The sequence below is a fragment of the Mustelus asterias genome, chromosome 9 (assembly GCF_964213995.1).
Source record: "Mustelus asterias chromosome 9, sMusAst1.hap1.1, whole genome shotgun sequence".
Classification (NCBI taxonomy): domain Eukaryota; kingdom Metazoa; phylum Chordata; class Chondrichthyes; order Carcharhiniformes; family Triakidae; genus Mustelus; species Mustelus asterias.
Window position 1 is genome coordinate 125,549,556 of NC_135809.1, and position 15,046 is coordinate 125,564,601.

General features: G+C 46.8%; 1 protein-coding gene across 2 annotated transcripts in view; it reads left to right on the forward strand.

Moving 5' to 3' along the window:
• LOC144498984 (protein kinase C-binding protein NELL1-like) overlaps positions 1–15,046 on the forward strand; it is an 893,123-nt gene that overhangs the window by 490,422 nt on the left and 387,655 nt on the right. The window lies entirely within an intron of this gene.

The window sequence follows — 15,046 nt, forward strand, 5'->3', positions numbered from 1 at the left end:
CCTTTCGGTCCATCGAGTCTGCGCTGACTCGCTGACACAGCATCTTATTCAGGCCCACCACCTCCATCCCTGTAGTCCACCATATTTACCTCACTTGTCTCCCTAACCTACACATCTAGGGACACTAAGGGGCAATTTAGCCTGGCCAATCCCTCTATAACTTGCACGTCTTTGGGCTGTGGGTGGAAACGGGAGCAACTGAAGGAAACCCATGTAGACATGGGGAGAATGTGCAGACTCCAACAGACTGTCACCCAAAGCTGGAATTGAGCCCGGGTCCCTGACGCTATGAGGCAGCAGTGCTAGCCACTGTGCCACCATGTCCTTGTAGAGGGTTCAGAAAAGATGACTCAGAGATGAGGGATTACAGGAAAGCTGGGATTGTTCTCCAAGGAGCCAAGAAGCATGAGGGGATTTGATGGGAGTTTTATAAATTTGTGAAAGGTTTAGATAGAAATTCTTTCCAATGGCTGAAGGATTGATAAACAGATGGCCCTGGTTTAACTTAATTTTCAATTGGTAAAAGAACAAGAACTGGCACAAGGAAAAACATTTACACGAATAGTAGATAGGATTTGGAATACACTCCTCCCTCCCTAATATTGTGCTGGATACAGATTCAAATAACTGTTCAAAAGGAAATCAAACAAATTCTTGAAGTAAAACAATGGAGGGAAATGGTAGTTAAGGTGTGGTAGCACTGACTGGATTTCTCCTTGAAAGATGGGCCGAGTGGCCTTATTTTGTGCTGCACTATTCTGTTGGACCCAAAATGCATCGCAAAGGCACTCAACAGAAGCTGCTGAGGGTTAAAAGTGGGGGCAGTAGGATGGGGAGAGGTGAAGATGAGGGGGCCTGGAAACAGGAGCAGCACTATGACTGATTTCCCTGACCCTGATTGTTACTAATAGATAACAGCTTATTTATATCTGGGCAGGCCCACAGAAAGAAAGAAAGATCTCCATTTACAATTGTGCATTTCATGACCACTGGACATCTCAAAACACTTGATAGTCAATGGAAGACTTTTAAGTGCAGTTACTGTTTAAATATTGGAAACACAGCGGTCAATTTGTACACAGCAAATTCGCACAAACTGCAATGTGATGAAGACCAGATAAATTATTATTGCAATCTGGATTGAGAGATAAATATCAGCCAGCGATAACTTTTCTGTTCTTCTTTGACGTTGCGTCATGTGATCTTTTATGCCTACCTGAGAGGCAACACTTCCAACAATGTGGCACTCCCTCAGTACTGGAGTACTGTCTTGATTTTTATGCTGAAGTTCTTGGGTGAGCCTTGAACCCAGAAACCTGTGACTTGATGTGGGAATGCTACCGTCTGAGCCACAGCTGACACATTTTTCAATATCCTGTCACACCTCAAAAAGAAACACTTGCATTATATAGTGCCTTTCACTACTTCAGGATATTGCATGGTGCTTGGGCCCCAGGAAGTTTCAGTCCATTTGATGGTAAACTTGCAGTTTTGTTTAACAAGCTCAGAAATATTAATATTGGAGAGGAAGATGCAAAGGAGTTGGAAATGTGCTTTAATTTCTGTGCACCTTTGTGGAAGAATACCATATGTCAGTGTGGCGATTCGGTCTAAACTGGGAGAGTTAAGATTGGGTACATGTGGGGGGCGATTCTCCCATCCCACTGTGCTACAAAATTAGTGCAGCGGGCCGGGAGATTCTCATGTCGGCCGATTTGTGGGATTCATACATGCAAACCCGCCCGATAGCGTTGCCGAACCCAAGTCTTTTGGTGCCGACAGAATCACGCTGGAAATCAGCATAATGGCCATTTTTATGCATTTACATATCTTAGCATCTGATTAGTGGGTCCATGACAACAATCTTCAGTCTCGCTAGCATCATTCACCTCTCTGGCATGATGTCACTCTTTACAGCTGCTTTATAAAAGTCGGGAGTTGGGTCACCATTGGGGGGTGCTGACTGGGGGGAGAGGGTGGAAATCATAGAATCCATACAGTACAGAAGGAGGCTATTTCGCCCATCGAGTCTGTACCAACTGCAATCCCACTCAATCCCCCTGACACTAGAGTCAATTTAGCACGGCTCATTAACCTAACCTGCACATCTATGGACTGTGGGAGGAAACCGGAGCACCTGAAGGAAACCTGGGGAGAATGTGCAAACTCCACGCAGACAGTGACCCAAGGCCCGAATTGAACCTGGGTTCCTGGTGCTGTGAGGCAGCAGTGCTAACCACTATGCCACCATGATACCCTAAAGGGAGGAAGGAGTTGGATTCAGTTCTTGGGGGGAGGGTGGTGAGGGGGTGGGGGGATTATTTTCGAATGCCTTTCATAGTTTGACATTGTTAGTGCAGCACATGTGTAGGTTTCAGAATGGGATGCACCCTCACCCTTACTACCCGAAGAAGGTCTTCTGACACTGTTCCCCGGACCGAGGTGTTAAGGTCCTTCCATTAACTGCAGCTGCCACCTCCCCCCACAATGCCTTTACGGTGCCACCCCTTGGGCGATGACCCTGAGTGGGGAACAGCAGCTGGCGCCTCTCCTCCACTCTGTCCATCAGGCGGACCTGGTCAGCCTGGCAAAGTCTCAGTAGCAGTTTCTTTCCAGCCATCTTCCTGGCATGACTGGCTGTGAGTCCATTATTGCAGCTTATATACTGCTCTGGCTTGTTAGGGGAGTCCAGGTACAGTCAGCTTGGGCCAGTCATGGGCCCATTAGTAAAAAATCCGTGTGAGAAATGTAAAGGGAACCTGGTTTCAATCGAGAGTGAGCCATCTCCTAGGGTGCTGATTGGCTCTCATTCAACAAGGTACTGTGTCCAGGGGGTTCAGTGCTCAAGGCTCTCAAACAACAAGGGGGAATGCCCGCAGACAGGAGGTGTACATGGCAGCACAGCGCTATTTGTGTGCAAGGCAGTAGTCAGTATGGGATGGGAAGGCCAGGAGGCCAGCGATATCTGAATCAGTAGGGGATGGAAAGGCCAGGAGGCCAGCGATGTATGGGTCATTGGGGGATGGGAAGGCCAGGAGGCCAGCGGTGTCCGTTCGGGTCAGTGGGGGATGGGGAGACCAGTGATGTTTGGTTCAGTGGAGGAAGATTTGGTTTTTGAAGGGAGGTCGTGTCTCACTAACGTGATTGAGCTTTTCGAGGAAGTGACGAAGATGATTGATGAGGGTAGGGCAGTGGATGTTGTCTACATTGACTTCAGTAAGGCCTTTGATAAGGTCCCTCATTGCAGACTGGTACAGAGGGTAAAGTCGCAGGTGGATACAGAACTGGCTCGGTCATAGAAGACAGAGGGTAGCAGTGGAAGGGTGCGTTTCTGAATGGATGGCTGTGACTAGTGGCGTTCCTCAGGGTTCAGTGCTGGGACCTTTGCTGTTTGTAAAATATATAAATGATTTGGAGGAAAATGGAACTGGCTTGATCAGTAAGCTTGCGGATGACACAAAGGTTGGTGGAATTGCAGATAGTGATGAGGACCATCAGAGGATACGGCAGGATATCGATTGGTTGGAGACTTGCGTGGAGAGATGGCAGATGGAGTTTAATTCGGATAAATGTGAGGTAATGCATTTTGGAAGGTCTAATACATTTGGGAAATATACAGTAAATGGCAGAACCCTTAAGAGTATTGATAGGCAGAGGGATCTGGATGTACAGGTACACAGGTCACTCACTGAAAGTAGCAACGCAGGTGGAGAAGGTAGTCAAGAAGGCATGCGGCATGCTTGCCTTCATCGGCCCAGGCATTGAGTTTAAAAATTGGCAAGTCATGTTGCAGGTTTATTGGACCTTAGTTCGGCCACACTTAGAATATAGTGTTCAATTCTGGTCGCCACACTACCAGTAGGATGTGGAGGCTTTGGAGAAGTTACAGAAAAGATTTACCAGGATGCTGCCTGGTATGGAGGGCATTAGCTATGAGGAGAGGTTGGAGAAACTTGTTTTTTTCTCATTGGAACAACAGAGGTTAAGTGGTGACCTGATACAAGATTATGAGGGGCATGGACAGAGTGGATAGTCAGAAGCTTTTTCCCAGGGTGGAAGAGTCAATTACGAGGGGGCATCAGTTTAAAGTGTGAGGGGCAAGGGTCAAAGGAGTTGTACGAGGCAAGTTGTTTACACAGTGGGTGGTGGGTGCCTGGAACTCGCTGCCGGGGGAGGTAGTGGAAGCAGGTACAATAGTGACTTTTAAGGGGCGTCTGGAAAAATACATGAATAGGATGGGAATAGGGGGATATGGTCTCCGGAAGGGTAGGGGGTTTTAGTTCACACGTGCAGCATGGTCGGTGCAGGCTTGGAGGGCCGAAGGGCCTGTTCCTGTGTTGTAGTTTTCTTTGTTTTTTGTTGGGGAGGCTAGCAATGTCCGGGGTTATTGGGGGATGGGGAGGCCAGCGATGTTTGTGGGGGGAGGAGTGGGTGAGAGGCCAGCGATGTCCGTGGGGGATTATCCTGGTAACCGTGGACTTCTGCACTCAGAGTTTTCTCGGGAGCTTATTTCAGCCTATTGTGCATATCCATTGTCCTTTTACCCCATAATTGTTCACTGAAAACATGGTCACCAATTGTGCAGAGCAAGAGCGATTGGATAGCCTGAGGCTGTTTTCCTTGGAGCAGAGGAGACTGCGGTGGGACTTGATTGTGAGCAAAATTATTAGCGGCACAGATACAGTAGACAGGAAGAAACAGTCCCTTTGGTGGAGGGATCAGCAACCAGGGGGCATAGATTTAAGGTAAAGGGCGGGAGGTTTAGAGGAGATGTGAGTAAAAACCTTTTCATCCAGAGGGTGATGGGAGTCTGGAATCACTACTTGAATTCCAGTAGTGGAATTCAATTCGCGATCCTCATAACATTTGAAAGGTATGTAGATATGCACTTGCGATGACAAGGCATACAAGGCCATGAGCCAAGTGCTGGAAAATGGGATTAGAATGGTTAGGTGGTTTGTCTTTGACCAGCGCAGATGTGATAGGCCGAAGGGCCTTTTTCTGTGCTGTCTGTGATTCTACAAGAAAGTGACACACAAGAACATGGAGTAAAAATAATGGAGAGGTTGTGAGGAATAGTGTAAGGCTGGAGGAAGTTATGGAGAATGGAAGGAATGAATGAGGGGTTTAAAGAAATGGAGAACAATTGTATATGTGTGATATTGGGGGTCCAAGGCAAAATGTAAGCTCGTGATGAAAGGATATGACTGAGCAGGCTGTTGTGCAGGACAGGATATGGGAAGCAGAATTTTAGATAAGGTCAGAATGGTTGATGAGAACATTAGAACACAAGGGTTTATGAGTTTGAAAGACCAGAAATGGTGTGGTTGTTGAGATAGATGTTGGCAGCACTGTATCTAGATCAGAATATTCATCAAGGGCACTAGACGTACCCCGTAACTGCTTTTCATCTGGGTTTACTGCCCTGTCCATGAGTTAAAGTTGCCTAGTTTTGGTTGACTGATCATCCTTAACTAGTTCAGATTGTGTTAGCACTTACATCACTAGTTTCCTAAGAGAATCTGCGCAAGTTGCTGACTGAATGAATTTGTGAATGATGACAATTATCAAAGAAGTCTAAGTCATGAACTGATAATTATGTGTCAACTTCAGAATCATAGTTAGAAAGAAAGATATGCATTTGTATGGCACCTTTCACATCCACAGGAATTGCCAAAATGTTTTACAGCTAGTAAAATACCTTTGAAGTGTAGTCGCTGTTGTCAAGGCAGCCATATTGTACATAGCAAGCTCCCACAAACAGCAGTATGATAATTGCCTGTTTTTCTGCTGTTGGTTTAGGGATTGTATTAGCCAGGAAGCCAGGGGCAACTTTCTTGCTTACTGTTAAAATAATGCAGTGTGGTCCCTTCCTTCCATCTGAAAAGGCAGAATAGAACCTCCGTTTCAAGTTGCATCCAAAAGATGTCACCTCTGACCATGCAGCATTTCCTTAGCCTTGCATTCCCTTAGCCTTGCATTAGTTTCTATTATTATGCTCAAGCGCTGGTTTGGGATTAGAACTCAATCCTTTTAGGGTGGCGCGGTGGCACAGTGGTTAGCACTGCTGCCTCACAGCGCCAGGGACCCGGGTTCAATTCCGGCCTCGAGTCACTATCAGTGTGGAGTTTGCATTGGAGCATAAGAACATTCTCCTCGTGTCTGCGAGGGTTTCCTCCGGGTGCTCCGGTTTCCTCCCACACTCTAAATATATACCACAACACCAGGTTAAATTCCAACAGGTTGATTTGGAATCACGAGCTTTCGGAGTGCTGCTCCTTCATCAGGTGAGACCTGATGAAGGGGCAGCACTCCGAAAGCTCATGATTTCAAATAAACCTGTCGGACTTGAACCTGGTGTTGTGAGACTTCTTACTGCGCCCACCCCAGTCTAACGCCGGCATCTCCACACCAAAGGTGTATGGGTTAGGTGGAGTGGCCATGCTAAACTGCCCCCCTAGTGTCAGGGGATGAGCATGGTAAACACATGGTGTTATGGGGATAGTGTGTGGGTGGGCTTGTTGTCGGTGCAGGCTCGATGGGCCGAATGACCTCCTTCTGCACTGTAGGGATTCTACGATTCTGACTCAGCGTGTGCTACCAACTGAATCATGGCTGACATAGTATTAGCACTTAACCATTTAATTAGATAGGATCAATTGAGAAAATAAATAAGAGGTTTCAAAGGCACGTCAATAAAGCCACAGTGATTCAAAATAAGCTACTTGCTGATTTGGTGCCTGGGATTGATCCCACTTGATGAGATTAATTTAGGATTCGATGTCTGAGGTAACGGAAAAATCAACAGCATTTAATAACCAGTTTATGGCACAGGTTATGAGAAATAGAAAGATCTCACACTTATATATCACCTCTGACAACCTCAAGATGACCCAAGTACCTTACAACCAATTAATCCCAGTCTGCGTGCTTGTCATTAGCAACATTTGCAGAACTCATACGACATTGTCCTTATTAGTTTGCATAGATGAACTGGTTGCCTCAACTTTTTTTTTGGAGGGTGGTGTAAGACTTCTGAGATGCCAGAATAATGAACTTTCATCTGGAGAGTTGCTCCTGCATCTTCCATGCTCTTGGTAAATTCACTTCCTGTGCTGGTGGCTGCAAGTGAACAAGCTTGCTCACAGTCTCAACTCCATTGATCTTGGGTAAACCTGCGGGGAGGCGATGGCCTCGTGGTCTTATCGCTAGACTATTAATCCAGAAACTCAGCTAATGCGCTGGGGAATCGGGTTCGAATCCCGCCACGGTATTTGGTGGAATTTGAAATCAATAAAGAAAAATCTGGAATTAAGAATCTACTGATGACCATGAAACCATTGTTGTAAAAACCTATCTGGTTCACTAATGCCCTTGAGGGAAGGAAGTCTTCCGTCCTTACTTGGTCTGGCCTACATGTGACTCCAGAGCCAGAGCAATGTGGTCGTGGGGTGGCACGGTGGTGCTGTGCTTAGCACTACTGCCTCACAGCGCCAGGGACCTGGGTTCGATTCCTGGCTCGGGTCACTGTCTGTACGGAGTCTGCACATTCTCCCCAGTTTCCTCCGGGTGATCGGGTTTCCTCCCACAATCCGAAAGAGGTGCTGGTTTGGTGCATTGGCCATGCTAAGTTTTCCCTCCGTGTACCCAAACAGGCATCAGAGTGTGGCAACTAGGGGACTTTCACAGTAAATGTAAATCTACTTGTGACTAATAAATAAACGTGACTCTCAACTGGCCTCGGGCAACGAGGGATAGGCAATAAATGCTGGCCAGCTAGCAACGCCCATGTCCCACGATGAACAATTAAAAAAAGACATTTGCCTCATTACATTTGCCTCTTCTAGTTGATCTAGATTTACAATCTGAACTTCTGATTTTATAGAGACCTTTATTAGATCTAAAAAAAAGCTCCATTCACAGAGATGAGACCAGAACAGAATGGGCTCCTGGAGATCTAAGGAATAGGGAGTCGGCAAGTTGTGCCTTGCTGGTGACAGTGGTATCCGGGAAAACTCGAGTTGAGGGAAACGATTGTCAAAGGACACTGGAAACCTCTTGGTATACGAAACTTGAATTTTGTTGAATAGAGGGACATGTTGCTGAATCCTTTCATTTTGCATCGATCAGGACAAATGTAAGAATGCCAAATTTCAAATGATCACACTAATTTATATAACAGTAGGAAAGGGTGCTGATTGGTTAGCAAATTGACTCTGATTGGCTGAGGCATTGCCGTGGAGAAAGCAATGGGCTTCCCAAGCTGCACAGTAATTCAAAAACAGGCACAAGCCTTGAACGTATTCCTTTTGGTGCAGAGAAAGGGTTTTTGTGTATGAACATATCGCTTCTATCAAGTGTGAATTGTTTTTTAGTGTGGCTATTTGCACAATCAGGATTATTCAGGAAGTGCTGCCCAATCACAGAATCATATTTAGCAGCAGAACATCCCTTGCTGAATATTCCCGCTGCTAATAGCCATTTTAACAATGTGAAGGAGGCACTGGATTGAGTATCTAGCCTTTCTGTGCAAAACAAGCCCACTTTGTCTCAATGTCACTACAGGAAGACGTCTGATGAAACCAGGAAGCCAGAGAGAGTTGCAATAAGAGTTTATTGTAGAGGTAAGTGCTACTTTACACAAGTGGATGCTCTCTACAGTGTCCACCCTGTGCAACTACACCTTCTTAACCTTTCTAATCCTGCCGCTACATCTCAGTGTATTCCCAGGATCCACAGCAGAGGTGGAGGCAGCCTGCCGTGTACTACACCCTCCTGTCTGTGATGACCTTGCTGGGTGTCCTCTGGATGGCTAAGACCTGTAGGGCCTCAGTCGGCTTTCAGCGACCTGCTGCATGACAGTGCCACCCTCCTCAGCTTGTGGAACTGGAGGTGAAGCGGTCGCAGGAACAGGGGATTTGGATGAGCGACAGTCACCTGGGTGGATGGGCCCAGACTGTGAACCAACTTTCCTTCCACTCTATGGGTGCCCGAGGGCACCTGGCTTCCTCCTTGAGCTTCATTGTTTTGGGTCAAGTAAAGGGGCATCCTATTAAAAATTGGTCCACTCTATGGAGAACCAGACTCGGCTGAGTTCTGCTCTCGAGGTTCCGATGCCCAATAAACCAGTGTTGTTCCTGACAACAGGACTGGGTGAGGTAGTTGTTAAAGATTGGGCACAGATTCATTTGCTGGGATTGCTTTCCAGGTATTCACACTGGGAGACAATGGCAGCAACATTTGTGTTTACAGTGGTTTGGACTGGCAGTCTCCAAACTCCCAGGTAGGTGTGAGAATGTCAAGTTGTAAACAGTAATGCTTCAAACAGCCCAGTTAATTCCAAGAAAGAATAAAATTGGGCTATAAAGAATAGATAATCAACATTTCTACTTGGATATGAGGCCTGTGTGCTTCATATTACCATGTAGATGGGATATAAGAGGGAATGGAGTTTCGAAGGTATCCCTGAAACTCACCAACACAGTTAGTCTGCCAGGAAATGGAAGACAGGGAACAGCTGGAGGCCAAAAGTCCCTATGATTCATTGTGTAGGAATGCAGTAGGAGCTCACATATGATTAGAAAGACCAAATTTGTGTTAAGAAGTTAAGAAGGCTAGAAGATGTTACTAGCTTGCAGTAGAGGAAGAATTGCTGGGGAGGGGCAAACTCTCATTATGAAAGATATTTCTGAGATTGAAAGTTAGTAGGCTGAGAGCGGAAGAGATGAGAAGGTAAACCCTTGGGAGCTGAATCACCCCGAACTGGTTCTGGGAGGTTTGAACATATACTTAAAGGAGAGAGCAACATGCATCTGAGAAATGTATTTTCTCAGTTGTGCTGAAAGTAAAAAGGGGAAAGTTCAGCACTGTGTAAGCTGCCTGAAAAGATAATTCACCGAAAATCTCCATTCTCGTTTGTGGCTGGGATTCCCCTGTTGCTGCTGAAAGTGAATGATGTTTCGGCTGGGATTCACTTGCAGCGGGATGAGATGGGAGAATCCCACCCATAATTTAGTCAATTGTGCTGTTAGTGTTTGTTGCAGTAAAAGTCTTAAAATATGAAACCTTTTTGTGTTTTCTTTCAGTTATTAACTGGAGGTTTTGAATTTATTGGTCACCATGGGGATAGTAAGATGATGCACCTCTTTTTGAGTTCTGAAAGTATGACTTATCGAATTATCTGTGTGTTATATCAGTAGGACTGTCTTTAGATAACTGCGTTTGGGAGAGATATGGATCAAGTTGATATAGATTGTTGGATATAAAGTGGAAATGTTTAAAAAATAGATTACAGTGTTAATATTCAGTGCCAATCCAGAAAATACTATGGCCTTTGTGATAACTCCGTTATCCTTACAATTACTATTTTAAATTATTTATTATAGTGTTGCTTTAGTTTTTTACGTACATAAAATCATTTCATTTACTATTGATTAAGTTTATATCCTCCTGACGTTTTTTTGTAAACATGTTTGCCAAAGTTTCTGGCCTTTCCTGCTGGGTGGGATTTTCCATTCCTGCAGGTGGGATTTTCCACTCCAGCTGGTGGGATTTTCCATTTCCGCTGGCAGGATTTTCCACTCCTACTGGCGGGATTTTCTGTTCCTGCTGGCAGGATTTTCCACTCCCGCTGGCAGGATTTTCCACTCCCGCTGGCAGGATTTTCTGCTCCCGCTGGCAGGATTTTCTACTCCCGCTGGCAGGATTTTCCACTCCCGCTGGCAGGATTTTCCGTTCCTGCTGGCAGGATTTTCCACTCCTGCTGGCAGGATTTTCTGTTCCAGCTGGTGGGATCTCCCACGCCAGCTGGTGGGATTTTCCAGTCCCACTGGTGGGATTTTCTGTTCCTGCTGATGGGTTCTTCTGCCTCCGCTGGCAGGAAGGCGGCACGGTGGCACGGTAGGGCGGCATGGTGGCACAGTGGTTAGCCCTGCTGCCTCACAGCGCCAGGGACCCGGGTTCAATTCCCGACTCGGGTGACTGTGTGGAGTTTGCACGTTCTCCCTGTGTCTGCGTGGGTTTTCTCCGGGTGCTCCGGTTTCCTCCCAAAGTCCAAAGATGTGTGGGTTAGGTGGATTGGCCATGCTAAATTGCCCCTTAGTGTCAGAGGGACTAGCTAGGGTAAATACATTAGGTTTTGGGGAATAGGGCCTGGGTGGGACTGTGGTCGGTGCAGGCTCGATGGGCCGAATGGCCTCCTTCGGCACTGTAGGATTCTATGATTCTATAAAATGGGAAACCCCATTGACAGTGGTGGAACCAGACGATTCCACTGCTTTCCAATGGCGGGCACCTCTGCCGCCCCTAAACATGCCATGGGCGTGGGCGGAAAATCCTGCTCCCTATCCAGGCCTACCCCGTCACTGGATATGGCTTAAAACACACAGGGGCATAATTACTGAGGTTGGTGCCAGGGGATTTCAGTGTTCATAGAATCTCTACAGAGGTGGCATGGTATCATAGAATCATGGAAACCCTACAGTGCAGAAAGAGGCCATTGGGCCCATCGAGTCTGCACCGACCACAATCCCACCCAGGCCCTACCCCCATATCCCTACACATTTACCTGCTAATCCCTCTAACCTACACATCTCAGGACACTGAGGGGCAATTTTAGCATGGCCAATCAACCTAACCCGCACATCTTTGGACTGTGGGAGGAAACTGGAGCACCCGGAGGAAACCCACACAGACACGAGGCGAATGTGCAAACTCCACAGAGACAGTGACCCAAGCCGGGAATCGAACACAGCTCGCTGGAGTTGTGAAGCAGCAGTGCTAACCACTGTGCTACCGCGTCGCAGTTTTTAGCACTGCTGCCTCACAGCGCCAGGAACCCGTGTTCAATTCTGACTTCGGGTGACTGTGTGGAGTTTGCATGTTCTCTCCATATCTGCATGGGTTTCCTCTGGGTGCTCCAGTTTCTTCCCACAGTCCAAAGATGTGCAGGTTAGGTGGATTGGCCATGCTAAATTACCCCTTAGTGTCCCAAGATGTGTAGGTTAGAGGGATTAGCAGGGTAAATATATGGGGTTATGGGGATAGGGGCTAGGTGGGATTGTTGTTGATGCAGGTTTGATGGGCTGAATGGCCTTCTTCTACACTGTAGGGATTCCATGATTCTATGATTCAGAAGGAGGTCATTTGGCCCATTGAGTTTGTACCGATCACAATTCCACCAGACCCCATCCCCTTAACCCCACGTATTTACCCCGCAAGTTGCTCTGACACTAAAGGGCAATTTGGCATGGCCAATCCACCTAACCCGCACATCTTTGAAGTGTGGGAGGAAACCCACACAGACGCGGGTCGAATGTACAAATCCTACACAGGCGGTGACCCGAGACCAGAATTGAACCCGGGTCCCTGGTGCTGTGAGGCAGCGATGCTAACCACTGTGCCACCGTGCCGCCCAAATTTCAGTGTTTTCCCACTGGCCACCGCAGTGGTAAAAACTCCATGTTTCCCCCTCACCATGGCACATAATCTCAAAACGGGAGAATTCTGCCCAATGACTCGAAGCTGTTTCAACTTCTAATTATCAGCTTTAATTGTCTTGGAAGTTGGTATATAAATGATATATTTTATGGTGCTGTTGTTTAACCAAAGTTAAGTTGCCGAGTGACATTTTGTGCTGGACTTAATGCTGCAATATTCCACTAAATGTCTTCAAGTCCCACTCTAGCTCATGTTTACCCGAACACGCATGTGGAAATGAGGGATAGTCTGATCAGTTAATGGTGTGTGACTGTGCTGTCATTATTTATGGACATCTTAGAAGGGATTAGATGTATGCCAGTAAAAGAAAAGCCTTGGATTCAGCAAGATTGCTGAGTGAGGGTGGGTAAAGTAGAAACATAGAAATATAGAAAATAGGAGCAGGAGTAGGCCATTTGGCCAATCGAGCCCGCTCCACCCAATGTTCAGTGCAGGCAGCACGGTGGCACAGTGTTTGGGATGGCATGGTGGCACAGTGGTTAGCACAGTGCCAGGGACCCAGGTTCGATTCCCAGCTTGGGCCACTGTCTGTGTGGAGTTTGCACGTTCTTCCTGTGTCTGCGTGGGTTTCCTCCAGGTGCTCCGGTTTCCTCCCACAGTCCAAAGATGTGCGGGTTAGGTTGATTGGCCATGCTAAATTGCCCCTTGGTGTCAGGGGGCCAGTAGGGTAAATAAGTAGGGTTATGGGGATAGGACCTGGGTGGGATTGTGGTCAGTGCAGACTCGATGGGCCTCCTTCTGCACTGTAGGGATTCTATGATTCAATCATGGCTGATCCTCTATCTCAACACTATACTCCCGCTCTTTCCCCAGACCCCTTGAATCCAGGCTCTGTGTTTACTCTTGAGTGGGCACAGATGATTCCACTGCACTGTTTTGAAGTAGAGCGGAGGGGTGGTGGTGGAGGAAGGCGGGGGGGGGGGGGGGGGGGGGGCCGTTGAGGGGGGTGTTGGAGAGGTGAGGTGATGGTGGGAGGCGGGGTGGGGGGATGTAGACCATTGTGTGGTGGCCAATAATTATCACTCAATGGACATCACTGAGACAGATAACCAGGCCACCGCATTGCTGTTTGTGAAAGTTAGTTATGTGTTAATTTGCTGCTGTTTGTTTCCTATGCTGCACTGGTGACTACCTTTTGACGAGAAGGCATTTTGTGAGTCTAGGGATTGTGAAAGAGGCTGTACAAACGCTAGGCATCTTCTTCGTAATTGCCTTGTTTATATAATCCAAAATACGACGCGTCTTTTTTGTGGTGTTTTCACACATTTGGAGAATTATGTAACGGAACCTCCGAGAATGCAAAGCTCTAAATGGTACAACAAAACTACAAAACAAACAAAACACACCTACAACTGACACTGAAGGATGCACAATCAATTGTAGCGATTAGAAATGATTTGATTTGATTTATTATTGTCACATGTATTGGGATACAGTGAAAAATATTGGTTCTTGAGTGCTATACAGACAAAGCATACCGTTCATAGAGTGCATAAGGGAGAAGGAAAGGAGAGGATGCAGAATGTTGTGTTACAGTCATAGAATCCTACAGCGCAGAAGGAGTCCATTCGGCTCGTCGAATCTGCATCGACTACAATCCCACCCAGGCCCGATCCCCATAACCCCATGCATTTACCCTAGCTAGTCTCCCTGACACTTAGCAAGGCCGATGTACCTAACCCGCACATCTGTGGGAGGAAACTGGAGGAAACCCATGCAGAATGGAGAGAATGAGCAAACTCCACACAGACAGTGATCCGAGGCTGGAATTTTACCCGGGTCCCTGGCGCTGTGAGGCAGCAGTGTTAACCACTGTGCCACCCCATAGCTGGGGTGTAGAAAAAAATCAGCTTAATATATGATCGATCCATTCAAAAGGCTGATGGCAGCAGGGAAGAAGCTGTTCTTGAGTCACTTGGCACGTGTCTTCAGACATTTGTAACTCTTTCCGGACGGAAGAAGGTGGAAGAGAGTATGTCCGGGATGGTGGGGTCCTTGATTATGCTGGCTGATTTTCTGAGGTGGTGGGAAGTGTAGACGGAGTCAATGGTTGGGAGGCTGGTTTGTGTGATGGACTGGACTACATTCACGACCCCTTGTAGTTTCTCGCGGTCCTGGTCACGATTATCGACATTGCCGTCTTGCTTACGATTACCGTAACCAATAAAATGTGTTCCATTCACGGGCATTGGTCAGTGTTGAGCAGGGCCGGCTGCCCAATGGACAGGAAATCTTTTATAAACAGACAGAAATTGAATCCTTCCTCCCCCGCCCCGATCCAGATCGCACAGGGTAGAAGTTGGTCTCGGTAGTGCTGTGAAAACACATTGGACCGACCAATCTGACACCACCCACTTGGCACTAACACTTGAGGCCAATTGTTATTCATCTCTCTTTATCTCACTTATTACTATATATGACGCTGACAAAACCTTGACAGATTTGTTCCCAGTATGACTTTTAAAATATCACTTCAGAATCTGTCTTGTGAAGTCATGATGTCATGGCTGATGAATGTACTATATCTGAAGTATGAGCATGTTCTTTC